Source organism: Dipodomys merriami, unplaced genomic scaffold (assembly GCF_024711535.1).
Source record: "Dipodomys merriami isolate MVZ:Mamm:240054 unplaced genomic scaffold, mDipMer1.0.p SCAF_1514, whole genome shotgun sequence".
Taxonomy (NCBI): domain Eukaryota; kingdom Metazoa; phylum Chordata; class Mammalia; order Rodentia; family Heteromyidae; genus Dipodomys; species Dipodomys merriami.
The window spans coordinates 115,489-127,175 of record NW_027202843.1 but is presented as its reverse complement, the minus strand read 5'-3'; the positions used below and the strand labels follow the sequence as shown (position 1 = coordinate 127,175).

Below are 11,687 nucleotides of genomic sequence, written 5' to 3'. Positions count from 1 at the left end.
TTTTGTCAAATATATTCAGCCCTAAGTAGATTTTTTATATTAACGGAGCCAAATTTTTCTTCAATATTTCCCAAAGCACAATGAATATGTATAGAGGCTTGAACTCATTGTTGGAAGAAAGTCCCACATACCACTATAAGTATTGTAGCATTTGTCCCAATTGACAGAACAGCTTTCTAGGTCATCTGATCTGGTATGTCCTAAAGCTTTTGTAACCACCTTATCACCCCATGCAGGCATGGCCTGGCTTCCTTGCAACTCCCTGTGCACTTAACCGTTCCCTTTATATCTAGTAGTCTCTCTTGTTCAGCCCGCTGTCACTTTGTGTTTGCCCACACACAGAACACATGTGCATGGTGCTTTACATTGTAGGTGAAAAAAAAACACATTTAAGACTCATGAATTGTATAACATAACATAGACATTGACATTTTAATAACGTTAGAAAAATAATAGAGACGTGGAGAGAGTGGGCATCCTTGTCTTGTTCCTGAGTTAAGAGGAAATGGCTTTAGTTTTTCACCATTGAGTATAATGCTGGCTGTAGGTTTGTCATATACAGCCTTTATTGTATTGAGGAATGTTCCATGGATTCCTAATTTTTCCAAAACCTTCATCATGAAGGGGTGTTGGATCTTGTTGAATGCTTTTTCTGCATCTATTGAGATAACCATGTGGTTCTTATTCTTGCTCCTGTTGATGTGATGAATAATATTAATTGATTTGCGTATATTGAACCAGCTTTGCATCCCTGAAATGAATCCTGTTTGATCATGTGGTATGATTTTTTGGATGAATTGTTGAAGTCGATTGGCCAAAATTTTGTTGAGAAGTTTTGCATCAATGTTCATCAAAGAAATGGGTCTATAGTTCTCTTTCTTTGAGGAGTCCCTGCCTGGTTTTGGGATGAGGGTTATGACTGCTTCATAGAATGTGTTCGGTAGTGAGCTTTCTCGTTCAATTTCATTGAAGAATTGGAAGAGTATTGGTGTGAGCTCTGCTTTGAAGGCCTTGTAAAATTCCGCTGTAAAACCATCTGGTCCTGGACATTTCTTAGCTGGGAGGTCTCTTATTGCTGTTTCTATTTCAATGCTTGATATGGGCCTGTTAAGCTGGTTTAACTCATCTTGGTTTAGTTTTGGCATGTCAATATTTGCTAGGAAAAGGTCCATTTCTGTCAAGTTCTCAAACTTATTAGCATAAAGTTTTGAGAAATATTCCCTTATAATTTTCTGAATGACATAGCTAGCAAGATCAATAGAAAGCCCACCGATTGGGAGAAGATTTTTACTAGCCATACAACGGACAAGGGTCTCATATCTAAAATATACTTGGAACTCAAAAAATTAAACCACCCAACAACAAATCCTCAAAGAAACAACTGCCCAATAAATAAGTGGGCGAAAGACTTAAAGAGAAGCTTCTCTGAAGAAGAAAGAAGGATGGCCAATAGACACATGAAGAAATGTTCAACATCCCTAGCCATAAAAGAAATGCAAATCAAAACAACTTAGGTCCCATGGTTTCCCTTATTTGCAATATCTAGTATAGGTATGAGTCAAGCGGAAAAGGTCAGATAATGTGATGTTAGGAAAATGAACCCTTAAATATGTATTTTAATGTTTTCGTTTCTTTCATGCATGTGTTTCTAACGCATTTATAAGATTATTTCTTTGTTGCTTTGTATGTCCCTCCCCCACAGTGCAACCCCCACTTTCACTATATTTGATGTCAGTATAACATGTGGAGGAGATGGTGACAAACAAGTCGTTTAAGGATTCAGGTGTACCTGTTGCAACAATGAGAAGTACAAAATGTCATGTCAAAACCAGCTTTACAATGTCGGTGTGGGGGGGAGGAGGGTATGATTGTGTGGGGGTAGGGGGGAGGCTGGGAAGGGAGGTGAAGGGTAAACAAAGGAGTAGGCTGCAATGCTTGGTAAGTAATGTATGCATTATCCTGCCCATGTAATTGTAACCCCTCTGTACAGTATGTTCTCAAATAAAATTAAATTAAATTAAAAAAAATAAGTAGAATGATCATTTTACAACAATCAGGACCAAAAAGAAATATAAAGATTTTCTAAAGAAGAGGGGAAGCAATCTCTAAATCTGGATTGTCTTCTAAGTTGCCTTCAGACACATATTCTGCCTCAGACTCCTCAAAGGGATCTACTTCCTCATTAAAGGCAGTATTTTCTTCCTGAGTCTAGGGAGGGACAGATTCTTATTTCTCAATTGGAAATTGGATCTCCAGCAGCAGGACAGATTGGTCTGGATAATCTGTGAGGACAGATTCCCTTTCCTCAACTGAATCTAGACTTTGAACCTAACATTGGTTTTCCTGAACTTAGACTGGGGTCATTTTCCATTAGCATATATTTACCCTGCACTCCAAAACCAATACTTTTTTTACTGGTTTGGATGTGATCTAGGTGAATTGTGAACATCAATGGAAGACATGCTGGATCATCTTCCTTGGTGGTATGTGCATGTACACCTACATCACATGTGGCGTTCAGAACCAGTGGGATGTCCACAGGACTCAAAACCTACTTGAGCCTTTCTACACATTGAAAAAGCCTCTATGTTCACATGCTTTCTAGAGTCCAGTTTTGGCTCCCAATCTCCATCAGTCACCATAGGCGACATCACAGATGGGTTTTTTATCTGTAGTTCAGCAGGAAGTTCTCTACATTGACAGAAACATAAGAATGGAAATAGGTACAGGAATCTTAGAGTAGACTCTAGAAGTTAAAGTGTGACTAAACTTCTATGAGGATTTAATAGGAGAAGCTGTAGAACTTGAGTTTGGACTGAACACTGATGAGAAGGTAAGGTGTTTCTAATGAGTGGTTATGTCCAAGTTCTTTTAAAACGGGAACAGACATTACTAGGCATAGAACATCCATAAAAGGACATTTTGCCAAGCTGGGTAGTACAAAGGGCTCTTGGACAAGCAGGCCCATCCCTTGAGACCTAGGTTCCATCCCTACTCACAAGCTCTAAGGCATCTAAACAAGTACTACTTACTCTTTTTCTTGGTCTCATGGGTCATGCTTTGCTCCAGCTGGTCCAGAAGGATATGTAAGCAGGACAGCAATTCTGAAGAGGGCATGTTGAGCTTGTCATACTTTGTAAGTTTTTTTAGGATGTCAAGTTTCTTGTGCTCAAAAATCATCATGGTAGAAGTCCATCCAAATAGTTAAGACGGAACAATCGATGCTGTTGGCAAATTGTTGACAAGGAAAATGAGAGTCTGCCCTCTCCATCCTGAGCTTTCTACCATAGACCCTTTCTGGCAAGACTAGAATGTTGGGAAGTGGGAAGAGACTCCTGGAAGCAGGATGCTGCTCACAACCCACTTCTAGAAATTTCTAATACAATCCTCCAAAATTCTCCCTGTGATGGACAGAGAAAGTTGTTTCCCCACTGTATCTGACTTGCTACACACAACCCTCCCTGTCATTGAGGGCTTGTGATCCATGCGGGCCTGGTCATAAACAGAAAACCCTGTCATAAAAATGGCTCAAGCAGAGCTGAGCTCAGGTGGCTCATGCCTGTAATCTTAGCTACTCAGGAGGCTGAGATCTGAAGATCCCAGTTCAAAGCCAATCTAGGCAGGAAATTGTGTGAGACTCCTATCTCAATAAACCACTAGAAAACCAGAAGTGGCACTGTGGCTCAAACAGTAGAACACTCGTCTTGATTTGAAGAATGCAGGGACAGTGTCCAGGCGCAGAGTTCAAGTCACATGACCAACAAAAACAAAAGTGACTAAAGCGAAAAGAGCAGGTGTATAGCTCACTTTGTAGAGCACCTACCTAAAATACATGAAGCCCTGAGTTTAATTGCTAGTATTGAAAGGAGGAAAGGATATGAAGGAATGGAATGAAGAAAAGAAGGAAGGGAGGAATTTTGATTTAACCAAATACTGGAAAGATGTGAAGTATTAATTAAAGTTATTACAGGTATTTTATATGAAAAGATACTGATTGTTTACTAAAAGGCAAATTATAAAATGTGGAATTCAGGCTAAAATACATGTACAAATTTGTTTTTCCGTAAATTGATATTTACATACTTCTTTTGTTTAAAAGTAGTAAATGAGTTTAAAAAATCGAAGAGTTGTTAGAAATGAATCATTATGTCTTATCACTTTTTCTGCTACATTCACCACCTAAAAATTGAAACAATGCTGATAATTTCAATTATTAATTTATTAATTTAATCTTTCATCTTTCGTGTATATTCTATTGTACACATCATTTAATTATTTGAACTCTTTTTTTGTTTGTCTTTTGTCAATCATGGGTCCTGAACTCTGGGCCTGGGCACTGTCCCTTAGCTCTTCACCTCAAGGATATCACTATACCACTCGGACCAAAGTGCCACTTCTGGACTTTCTGCTTATGTGGTACTGAGAAATTGAACCCAAAGGCTCATACATGCAAGGAAAGCACTCTACCACTTAGCCACCTTCCCAGCCCTGAACTCTGTATTTTTTCCTTTAGACATGGGGCTTGAATACTGGGCATGGGTGCTGTCCCAGAGCTTCTTTGCTCAAAGTTAGCACTCTACCATACAAGTTTAAACCATAGTGCCATTTCTTGTTTTTTAATGGTTAATTGAAAATAGCAGTCTCATGGTAACTTTTCTGCCCAGGGCTGGCTTTGAAACACCATCCTCATTTCTCAGCCTCCTGAGAAGGTAGGATTACAGGCGTGAGCCACCTGTACACTTGTGCTCATTTGTTTTTCTTTTAACTGTAATAAAAGTTTAGTTCCCCCACCTAAATACGTGCACACTGAGATGCAATTTGGCTTTAAATAAACCACTAGTTGAGGATGCTGAGATTACAAATGATGGCAAATTGTTTTTAACTTTTTGTAATATGTGAAGCTTGAACTGAGTGCCTGGTTGAAATCTCTGTTCTCTTGTGCTCAAGGCTATCACTCTACTAGTTTGGCCCACAGTGCCTCTTTTAGTTTCTTGGTAACCAGTTAATAAGATAATAGACTCACAGACCTTCTTACCAAGGCTGTTACTAATCCTCGATTATCAGATCTCAGCCACCTGAGTTGTTATGATTACCGGCATGAGCCACTGGCACCAGTTTTTTAAAAGGCAACAACAGATTACTTTAGGGGAGGTTGCAGGAGGAAAGAGCTAGAGGCTAAACAAGCTCTCACATAGAAAATAGTTGTAGTGTTCCAGTGAAGAGTCCTAGGCCAGAGAATTACTAAGTGTGCCATCACAGTACAGAGAGTTTGGCCAGAGAGGGAAAATACAGGCAAGGAGACATATCTGAGCACTTGCCATTAGCTGCAGCTGCAGTGGCGGCAGCAATGACAGCAGCCTAGCCACCAAACGAACAACACAGAGTCTGGGACAATGGTGCCAGAAACAGCAGGTGACAGGATTCTTCTTAAAACCAGAAAGGGCTGACAAGTAGCAGGTATCTTCTTCCTGCAGATCACAGACCAGAGACAACCCAGGCACCAAGACTCCAGGGTGAGTTGAATCCTGACATACTCACCTGCACTCACCCCCGGAGGTCTCCATATTTGATATTGAAAAGGCCCAGCTGAGGAGCTAGCTCCAACTCAGGCCTTGGAAAAAAAAAAACAAACGAGTCATTTAGGAAGTCACAGGTACCTGACCTGACCTGCCAGGCTCAGCTCCTACCTGGGAAAAGTCACCCAGCCCAAGCAGACAAAGCTCTGCCATGAGGGGAGTGACGTTCTTCACTGGGTAACAGAGCCAGAGGCTGCCCCTCCCTACAGCAGCCTAGACAATCAAGTAAAATTCAGTAAACATAAACCCTGAGAATGGCTCCAGGCTGGGCTCTGTGAGTGTCTCAGAAGCTACCCCTCAGGGAAAAGCTACAATTTGCTGAAAGGCCTCATTTCTACCCAGAACCTAGCCTCATCACAACTTCTTCAAACTAGAGGAAACAGCCATCTCCCTCTTTTGTGAAACTCAAAGCAGATCTCTCTCTCATTGAACTAGCCTGGGAGGAGGATCACAAAATCCTGGGTAAAGCAGAGCATTTTTCTGCCTGCTCAAACAAATTGACTTAAGAAAACAATCTAGCCACAGGCAAAAAAAAAAAAACACAAGCAGATTAGAGACTCCATCAAGAGACTGGTTACAGACACAGGGAGATACAGGATCTTCCCATCTAATCCCTCCGCGCCCACCCCCAAAGAAAAGAGCTCTTTGTTGTACCTTTTTTGTTTTTTTGTTTTTTTAAAAAATTGTTTTCTATTAATCTTTTTTTCTCCCCTCCTATTTTTTATTTTAGGTGTATATGTGTGTGTGTGTGCTTTGTTTAAATCTCTACTGACCTTTTGGTCCTTTTTTCCTTTTTTTTTCTTTTTCATTCTTTTCATTTTTCTTCTGTTTCCTTCTTTTTTGTGTGACTTAATTGCTGTTCTGCTCATCCTCAGATATATGCCGTCATCAAATATTAGACTGAAAGACCATAGTCCCCTAGGATACTTTCATCAATGGGAGGGCACCCCAGAATCTCAGGCTCCAGGCCGGGAGATGCAATAAACAAGTGGAGTTTATTTGACGTTTGCGCAAACGGACTCTCTGCCATGGTCAGTCAGAGAGCCCTGAGCAGCGGTTACAAGCCTTTTTAAAGGCAAAAAAAAAATGATTAAAGCATAACACAAAGCATCCCATGATTGGTCCATTTAAAGGTCACCATATACGCCAAAAATCACTTTGCCAAGCGGGAAATTTTGTAACACTTTTTGTAAAACATTTGGCTCATGGTTGGTTTAAGGGGGGTTTACATGGTTACAGGCCTATGATTGGTTGACATTTGGCTTTGCTTGGGGTCTTGCCAGGTGGTCGTTATCTCAAGGTCCTGTCTGGGGTATTTCTAAATGGGAACTGAGGAACACGTACTGTCTGTTCTTTATCTATGACCACTGACCTTGTTCTGGGGCCGGCATCTGGTCTCTGAAACTTCTTAACTCATTTCTGGGAAGGAAGGGTCAGTGCTAGCGTAAGCAAGTTTACAGAAGCACAATCAGCAGTTAGCAAGTTAGTAATGGTAATGGGCAATTTTTTATCTTTCATTCCCCCCTTCTTCTCTGGACTAATTTTAATTAGTGTGGGGTGTCAGTTTTTCTGAGTGCTTGGTATTGAGATCTCAGAACTAATAGATGGACTGTGCTGATTTTTTTTCTTTTACAAAAGATACCAATCTGTTGAGTATACCATTTGCAACATACTCCTACCATTTGCTACATACTTAAACTTTCTGAGGTTTGTCTTAAAGACAATTTTTAAATTTATCCAATTCCTTTTCCAAGGCTTTCTTTACCATTTGCTACATACTTGAACTTTCTGAGGTTTGTCTTAAAGACAATCCTTACTTTTTAAATCCTTTCTTCTCCAAAGAGGACATTTTTTCCCCAATTCCTTTCTCAAAACTCTCTTTACTACCCTCCTCTTTGTTACAATTCCTTGAGCTTCTTTGTGGCTACAGTTTAAAACTTCCCAATTTTTCCTGTGGCTTGTGAAACCAAGTTATCTCAGAACAACCTCAAGGTACCACTGGGCTGGAGAAGCTTGCTAGATTTTAAGGCTAAGAGTATTACTTCCATTGATAACACACTCAGGTTATTACCATACCAGAGCCAAACTAGGCTGTGACCATAGAGTGGATTTCCAGTCACTATGCACTGAAGTACCTAAGGCAAGCAAGCCAGTGATATCCTTGTCCCCAATATCCACTGTGGGAAGAGAGGGTTTCTGGATATCACCCAAAAGAATGTCCCACAAGATCTTAGGTTTAGCAGCAGTCAACCAGGAAGCAGACTCAGGTCATGGAATCAGGAAGGAGTTTCTCCAGGTGGTTGTCAGGACGTCGTCGAACTTTACCCATTAGGGTATGCAACAGCAGCAGCAGCAGCAGTAGGGTCTCTCAGTGGCTCCAAGGGACTGTCATACCTCATGCTGGGCTGTAAATTCCTACACAGACTGGTTAAGGATACATTGCATAGGCTTGGCAGACTTTGATCCTGCTAGTTTTTAAGATCTTTAAACAATAGTCCAGGACAATTTACCAAAATCACAACTTTTTTATTAACCAGATATTTTTGTAAATAGACACAGAAGGCTCAGAAGGCTTAGTCTTGTAGCCATCTCTGACAGATGCAGTCTCCACACCTTGCACACCGACAACTATTAACACTATTCTTTATGCCTTTTTTAAAAAAATTATTTTATCTATTTTGCCTCATTTTTTCAAAACTGACTATGGACCCTTGATCTTAAAATGGGGGTAGAAGGGCGAAGTTCCATCTTCTGTAACTTCTTCAAGCTGACTTCAGGGGCATTGATCTTACTTAGCCAGGAACCTATAACCTTAGCCTATTTTACGAAGAGGCTATCAGGGTTAGATGTCATTAAGAACAATATTTAACTTTTGTCAACTGCACAGACCTTTTCTCCGGCTACAGCAATGTAGCTTGTTTAGCATTCTGGTTTGCAAAATCATCTTTCTAGATGGCTTAGGGATGTGATCTCTAATGATCCCAACAATGCCTAAGTTATCTTTGCAGGCCTTTAGACAGATATCAATAGAAATACACTCTCAGGTTTACAAAATTTTTCCTGAGCAGATGAACTTCATGTAACTAGTGTCAGCTCAATTAGAGCTGCCAATTAGAGCTTTTGGCACATAAAGGGGTTGAGATTTAAACTATCCCCCACATTTTATAACATTAATTTTTTACTATCACAGAGGACTGGCAAGTTCCTGTCCCTTACAAGGTAGTCATGAACATTAGGCATGCTTACAAACTATCTCCCATGACCTCCTGGCTCTGACCAGTTTTGAAGGGCCACACAGAAATGATTCTAGGATCTGACATTTCTGCCATCCAAGCAGTGGCTTACTGTCTCTAGATGTTCCTCCATTGCTTTTGTCCTAGGAGTGTCTTCTCCACATTGGGATAAATGCCTCATTGGCATTTCCCTTTAGCTGGTCGCTCGACCTGAACTCGGGGCCTGAGTGCTGTCCCTCAACTGTACAGTTCAAGGCTAGTACTCTGCCACTATGAGTCCCAAAGCAACTCTGCTTGCTCTTTCAGCACTCTGCTGGCTGAGTAGAGGTGACAGTCTCACAGGGACCTTTTTGTGCCTGGGCTGGCTTTGAACCAGTTTGCAGATCAATGAGTCTTATAAAAGGCCACCTTACTCCAATTAAAAGCAACAAGGCTGTCAACATAGAAGTAGCTTTTAAGCATGCTCTTACCTGAAACGTATTAAGAGTCAAAGTTACATCAAACAAACTTGTAAGAATCCTCTGTGCTTTGCTCTGGGCTTTGCTGGAAAATTAAAAAAAAAAAAAAAACCCTATAAGAGCAAACTAGAATAGCAATCATTTTGATAATACTAATCTTTTTTCTTTGTGTACATTGAGGCCAATGTTAAGAACAATTTTACATTTAAACTTTATATCCAAAAATCCATTTCCTATTTTTTAAGTCTCCTTTAATCTTCTTTTTAATATTGTATACCTCAGTTTTTATTTGCATTTTGAAAAGATCCCTTGAAATCTTGAGGCCAAGTGTCACTCATTACCTCTTGGCTGCTTGTTTTATAACAGATACACATTAAGATTTTTAAACTCAAATGACAATTTTTCCTTAATGCGAAAATAACAATCATCATAACTGAACCAAAAAGCTAGACTTAACACCTTTATAACTTTTAAAAACATCCTAATTGCAGAACATAATTGAAAGTAAGCCACATTATACAAATAACTTTTTAACCCTCTTTTTAAGGCCTTCCTAATTTTAATGTTAACACACGCAAGGGAAGTTTTAGCAATACTAATCAGATCATCACATCACTCATTTTAACCATCATATTTTCAGTGTCTATCTGCAGGGAAAAGAGAGAACAAAGATGGGCCACTCAGCCACTTCTATGGAATGGGCACACACACAATCTGACTCTTTAGGTTTAGATGAACTGCGTTTGTGCCAGCTTGCCCTCTTTCACCATGCGTGGATTATTCCCAGGGATTGTCCCACCATGCATGTCCAGCTGAACTGAACTTCTGCTTGTTCACCCCTCACCCCTAAAGATAGGTCTTCTGTTGGCTTCTAAGTTTTTCCCCTTTTCTTATCTCTTGGTTTTCGAATTAAATACACAGTTTTTAGACAGACAGAAAAAGTAATATCTTTGATGGTGTTAAACTAACCTTTATATTTAAATTTTTAATATTTATCCCCAAATTTTAGCCAAGGGAACTAGATCCCAAAAAGCCAATGCATTTTTGTTAAGCCAGATAACTTGATTACAGTATAAACAGTCTTATGCATTTAAAACATTAGTTTTTTAAAATACCAGATTTTCTAATTTGCAAGTTAAAGAAACTTTAAAGAGCCATTTAAAACAATGTGAAAAATTTTTAAACATTTTTGTTAATGTCCAAACCTCATAACCTTTTGAACTTTTAAATTTAAACTCACCCAATTGTTACAGCATGCTGACAATTCTTATCTTTGAACACGTTCACAGACACACAAAAAACACTCACACAGATCTTAAAGCGCGAAAAAATCAAAATCAGTCATACGTACACCTTTTAAAGTTTTTAAACAAAAATTTAAGACAGTATTTCTTTTAAACTAGGTACCTTTGTTGGGCTTTATTTTCCCAGAGCTTGTTTGTCTAGCAAGGCAATTCACTAATTAGTCTCTTGAATCCCTTCTGTTGGAGGAGAGCTGGGGGAGGGGGTCACCTAAAACTAAACTAGTCAGATTTTTTTAATCCAATTTTAGACAAGAGCACTTCACAAATTGTTACATTGTCAGGACTAGCTGAAAAAGTCCAAACCAGGCACACAGCCTTCTACACCCTCCTTGCCGGCAGCCTCCACAAGGAGAAAATGCAGCCTGAGGCTTGAAGGGAACCAAACTAGCCCAGCTGGAACTTTTATTCTCCCAGAGATGTTTAAATAAATAAATAACAAAAATACAGATAAACACAAAAAACAAGGATCCACATTTAAAACTGGTACCAATTCTAAAACAGAAATAGACAAAAACTGAAGGCTGAGTTGGGGACTAATGGGCCCAAGTTCATTCCTACCGGAACCCTGTGCTGCTCCCACTCAGCAAGCTGAATCCAGAGTCTGCTGAGTGAGCCTGCCACACTCACCCAGAACTTCCCTACCCCAGAAAACATAAAACAAACACACACACTAAAGTAAACAAGACAAACAAGTGGCCACAAAGACAAAATCAAGACTCAGTGAATGGGGCTACATCTCACCACCATTCGCTTACAAGGGGACTCAACACCCCCTACTCACCTCCGGAGGATTTTTCTTTTAGATTCCTGCAGACGTTGACTGAGGGGCCTTCCAAGGCAGAGGAGAATTCCCAGTCATCTTGGGGCAAAGGAAAACTAAAACCCCTAGCAGCCGTCCCCTCAGACTGACAGGTTCTCCCCCACGCTCAGACCCCCCTGAACCAAGGCCCAAGGCTGAGATCTAACTGGGGCCACTTGCAGGTGGTCAGTGGCAGCTTCATAATTGACAAACAAGCAAGTTACAAAAACAGAACCAGCAGTTTTTGTTTTCAAACGAACTAGGACAGGGTCTCGGGGTGTCCTAGGAGGGGACTCACTTGTTGTCCCATCTCTATA

The 11,687-nt window shown here is 40.1% G+C and overlaps 1 long non-coding RNA gene across 1 annotated transcript; it reads right to left on the bottom strand.

Moving 5' to 3' along the window:
- Nucleotides 1–7,929: 7,929 nt before the first annotated feature.
- Nucleotides 7,930–11,434, bottom strand: LOC138827219 (uncharacterized). The gene is made up of 3 exons (XR_011372015.1): nt 11,353–11,434; nt 9,280–9,352; nt 7,930–8,000 (listed from the first exon to the last, which is right to left on the bottom strand). It is a non-coding gene; the product is annotated as an uncharacterized lncRNA (long non-coding RNA).
- Between the last annotated feature and the right edge of the window lie 253 nt (nt 11,435–11,687).